Source organism: Silene latifolia, chromosome 10 (genome assembly GCF_048544455.1).
Source record: "Silene latifolia isolate original U9 population chromosome 10, ASM4854445v1, whole genome shotgun sequence".
Lineage (NCBI taxonomy): Eukaryota > Viridiplantae > Streptophyta > Magnoliopsida > Caryophyllales > Caryophyllaceae > Silene > Silene latifolia.
In genome coordinates, this window is record NC_133535.1 from 2,482,319 (window position 1) to 2,487,907 (window position 5,589).

The following is a 5,589-nucleotide window of genomic DNA, read 5'->3' on the forward strand; positions in this document are numbered from 1 at the left end:
CTGGAATCCCGAAAAACCGTGTATTATACACTTCAATTTGAGCCGTTCGGGAGGTCGTACCGGACCCTGTTTCTTTATCTCCCTGTTTTTCAATCACGTGTCCGAGCCCATTTCAGGAGTTAACCTATTCGATTTCAACCTCAAATAACGAGCATTAATAGATTTTTCACGATTATCCAAGATTCGATGAATGCTAATTTATGGCATACCGGCACCCCCAAATGTTTTCCGTTGGTACTCAAATTTTGCGTGGCCGCTTTATCTGACCCGAGGAACTTTCTATGTAATTTTCGGAGAATTTTGTTTCGGGACCACGGAATCCCGAAAAACCGTGTATTATACACTTTAATTTGAGCCGTTCGGGAGGTCTTACCGGACCCGGTTTCTTTTTCTCCCTGTTTCTCAATCACGCGTCCGAGCTCATTTCAGGAGTTAATCTATTCGATTTCAGCCTCAAATAACGAGCATTAATAGATTTTTCTCGATTATCCGAGGTTCGACGAATGCTGGTTTATGGCATACCAGCACCACCAAATGTTTTCCGTTGGTACTCAAATTTTGCGTGGCCGCTTTATCTGGCCCGAGGAACTTTCTATGTAATTTTCGGAGAATTTTGTTTCGGGACCCTGGAATCCCGAAAAACCGTGTATTATACACTTTAATTTGAGCCGTTCGGGAGGTCTTACCGGACCCGGTTTCTTTTTCTCCCTGTTTCTCAATCACGCGTCCGAGCTCATTTCAGGAGTTAATCTTTTCGATTTCAGCCTCAAATAACGAGCATTAATAGATTTTTCTCGATTATCCGAGGTTCGACGAATGCTGGTTTATGGCATACCAGCACCCCCAAATGTTTTCCGTTGGTACTCAAATTTAGCGTGGCCGCTTCATCTGACCCGTGGAACTTTCTATGTGATTTTCGGTGAATTTTGTTCCGGGACCCTGGAATCCCGAAAAACCGTGTATTATACACTTCAATTTGAGCCGTTCGGGAGGTCCGTACAGGACCCTGTTTCTTTTTCTCCCTGTTTTCCAATCACGCGTCCGAGCACATTTCAGGAGTTAACCTATTCAATTTCAGCCTCAAATAACGAGCATTAATGGATTTTTCACGATTATCCGAGGTCCGACGAATGCTGGTTCATGGCATACCGGCGCCCCCAAATGTCTTCCGTTGGTACTCAAATTTTGCGTGGCCACTTTTACTGGCCCTATGAACTTTCTATGTAATTTCCGGAGATATTTGTTCCGGGACCCTGGAATCCAGAAAAACCGTGTACTATACACTTCAATTTGAGCCGTTCGGGAGGTCTTACCGGACCCTATTTGTTTTTCTCCCTGTTTCTCAATCACGCGTCCGAGCTCATTTCACGAGTTAATCTATTCGATTTCAACCTCAAATAACGAGCATTAATAGATTTTTCACGATTATCCAAGATTCGACGAATGCTAATTTATGGCATACCGGCACCCCTAAATGTTTTCCGTTGGTACTCAAATTTTGCGTGGCCGCTTTATCTGACCCGAGGAACTTTCTATGTAATTTTCGGAGAATTTTGTTTCGGGACCCTGGAATCCCGAAAACCGTGTATTATACACTTTAATTTGAGTCGTTCGGGAGGTCTTACCGGACCCGGTTTCTTTTTCTCCCTGTTTCTCAATCACGCGTCCGAGCTCATTTCAGGAGTTAATCTATTCGATTTCAGCCTCAAATAACGAGCATTAATAGATTTTTCTCGATTATCCGAGGTTCGACGAATGCTGGTTTATGGCATTTCAGCACGCCCAAATGTTTTCCGTTGGTACTCAAATTTTGCGTGACCGCTTTATCTGACCCGAGGAACTTTCTATGTAATTTTCGGAGAATTTTGTTTCGGGACCCTGGAATCCCGAAAACCGTGTATTATACACTTTAATTTGAGCCGTTCGGGAGGTCTTACCGGACCCGGTTTCTTTTTCTCCCTGTTTCTCAATCACGCCTCCGAGCTCATTTCAGGAGTTAATCTATTCGATTTCAGCCTCAAATAACGAGCATTAATAGATTTTTCTCGATTATCCGAGGTTCGACGAATGCTGGTTTATGGCATACCAGCACCCCCAAATGTTTTCCGTTGGTACTCAAATTTTGCGTGGCCGCTTTATCAGACCCTATGAACTTTCATGTAATTTCCGGAGATATTTGTTCCGGGACCCTGGAATCCCGAAAAACCGTGTATTATACACTTCAATTTGAGCCGTTCGGGAGGTCGTGCATCGGACCACTTTTCTTTATCTCCCTGTTTTTCAATCACGTGTCCGAGCCCATTTCAGGAGTTAACCTATTCGATTTCAACCTCAAATAACGAGTATTAATAGATTTTTCACGATTATCCAAGATTCGACGAATGCTAATTTATGGCATACCGGCACCGCCAAATGTTTTCCGTTGGTACTCAAATTTTGCGTGGCCGCTTTATCTGACCCGAGGAACTTTCTATGTAATTTTCGGAGAATTTTGTTTCGGGACCCTGGAATCCCGAAAACCGTGTATTATACACTTTAATTTGAGCCGTTCGGGAGGTCTTACCGGACCCGGTTTCTTTTTCTCCCTGTTTCTCAATCACGCGTCCGAGCTTATTTCAGGAGTTAATCTATTCGATTTCAGCCTCAAATAACGAGCATTAATAGATTTTTCTCGATTATCCGAGGTTCGACGAATCTTTGTTTATGGCATACCAGCACCCCCAAATGTTTTCCGTTGGTACTCAAATTTTGCGTTGCCGCTTTATCGACCCGAGGAACTTTCTATGTAATTTTCGAGAATTTTGTTTCGGGACCACTGGAATCCCGAAAACCGTGTATTATACACTTAAATTTGAGCCGTTCGGGAGGTCTTACCGGACCCGGTTTCTTTTCTCCCTGTTTCTCAATCACGCGTCCGAGCTCATTTCAGGAGTTAATCTATTCGATTTCAGCCTCAAATAACGAGCATTAATAGATTTTTCTCGATTATCCGAGGTTCGACGAATGCTGGTTTATGGCATACCAGCACCCCCAAATGTTTTCCGTTGGTACTCAAATTTTGCGTGGCCGCTTTATCTGACCCGAGGAACTTTCTATGTAATTTTCGGAGAATTTCGTTTCGGGACCCTGGAATCCCGAAAAACCGTGTATTATACACTTTAATTTGAGCCGTTCGGGAGGTCTTACCGGACCCGGTTTCTTTTTCTCCCTGTTTCTCAATCACGCGTCCGAGCTCATTTCAGGAGTTAATCTATTCGATTTCAGCCTCAAATAACGAGCATTAATAGATTTTTCTCGATTATCCGAGGTTCGACGAATCTTGGTTTATGGCATACCAAAGACCCCCAAATGTTTTCCGTTGCTACTCAAATTTTGCGTGGCCGCTTTATCGACCCGAGGAACTTTCTATGTAATTTTCGAGAATTTCGTTTCGGGACCCTGGAATCCCGAAAACCGTGTATTATACACTTTAATTTGAGCCGTTCGGGAGGTCTTACCGGACCCGGTTTCTTTTTCTCCCTGTTTCTCAATCACGCGTCCGAGCTCATTTCAGGAGTTAATCTATTCGATTTCAGCCTCAAATAACGAGCATTAATAGATTTTTCTCGATTATCCGAGGTTCGACGAATGCTGGTTTATGGCATACCAGCACCCCCAAATGTTTTCCGTTGGTACTCAAATTTTGCGTGGCCGCTTTATCTGACCCGAGGAACTTTCTATGTGATTTTCGGTGAATTTTGTTCCGGGACCCTGGAATCCCGAAAAACCGTGTATTATACACTTCAATTTGAGCCGTTCGGGAGGTCCGTAGAGGACCCTGTTTTTTTTCTCCTGTTTTTTTCAATCACGCGTCCGAGCACATTTCAGGAGTTAACCTATTCAATTTCAGCCTCAAATAACGAGCATTAATGGATTTTTCACGATTATCCGAGGTCCGACGAATGCTGGTTCATGGCATACCGACACCCCCAAATGTCTTCCGTTGGTACTCAAATTTTGCGTGGCCGCTTTATCTGACCCTATGAACTTTCTATGTAATTTCCGGAAATATTTGTTCCGGGACCCTGGAATCCCGAAAAACCGTGTATTATACACTTCAATTTAAGCCGTTCGGGAGGTCCGTACAGGACCCTGTTTCTTTTTCTCCTTGTTTTTCAATCACGTGTCCGAGCCCATTTCAGGAGTTAACCTATTCGATTTCAACCTCAAATAACGAGCATTAATGGATTTTTCACGATTATCCGAGGTCCGACGAATGTTGGTTCATGACATACCGGCACCCCCAAATGTCTTCCGTTGGTACTCAAATTTTGCGTGGCCGCTTTATCTGACCCGAGGAACTTTCTATGTAATTTTCGAGAGAATTTTGTTTCGGGACCACGGAATCCCGAAAACCGTGTATTATACACTTTAATTTGAGCCGTTCGGGAGGTCTTACCGACCGGTTTCTTTTTCTCCTGTTTTCTCAATCACGCGTCCGAGCTCATTTCAGGAGTTAATCTATTCGATTTCAGCCTCAAATAACGAGCATTAATAGATTTTTCTCGATTATCCGAGGTTCGACGAATGCTGGTTTATGGCATACCAGCACCCCCAAATGTTTTCCGTTGGTACTCAAATTTTGCGTGGCCGCTTTATCTGACCCGAGGAACTTTCTATGTGATTTTCGGTGAATTTTGTTCCGGGACCCTGGAATCCCGAAAAACCGTGTATTACACTTCAATTTGAGCCGTTCGGGAGGTCCGTAGAGGACCCTGTTTCTTTTTCTCCCTGTTTTTCAATCACGCATCCGAGCACATTTCAGGAGTTAACCTATTCAATTTCACCCTCAAATAACGAGCATTAATGGATTTTTCACGATTATCCGAGGTCCGACGAATGCTGGTTCATGGCATACCGGCACCCCCAAATGTCTTCCGTTGGTACTCAAATTTTGCATGGCCGCTTTATCTGACCCTATGAACTTTCTATGTAATTTCCGGAGATATTTGTTCCGGGACCCTGGAATCCCGAAAAACCGTGTATTACACTTCAATTTAAGCCGTTCGGGAGGTCCGTACAGGACCCTGTTTCTTTTTCTCCCTGTTTTTCAATCACGTGTCCGAGCCCATTTCAGAAGTTAACCTATTCGATTTCAACCTCAAATAACGAGCATTAATGGATTTTTCACGATTATCCGAGGTCCGACGAATGCTGGTTCATGACATACCGGCACCCCCAAATGTCTTCCGTTGGTACTCAAATTTTGCGTGGCCGCTTTATCTGACCCGAGGAACTTTCTATGTAATTTTCGGAGAATTTTGTTTCGGGACCCTGGAATCCCGAAAAACCGTGTATTATACACTTTAATTTGAGCCGTTCGGGAGGTCTTACCGGACCCGGTTTCTTTTTCTCCCTGTTTCTCAATCACGCGTCCGAGCTCATTTCAGGAGTTAATCTATTCGATTTCAGCCTCAAATAACGAGCATTAATAGATTTTTCTCGATTATCCGAGGTTCGACGAATGCTGGTTTATGGCATACCAGCACCCCCAAATGTTTTCCGTTGGTACTCAAATTTTGCGTGGCCGCTTTATCTGACCCGAGGAAC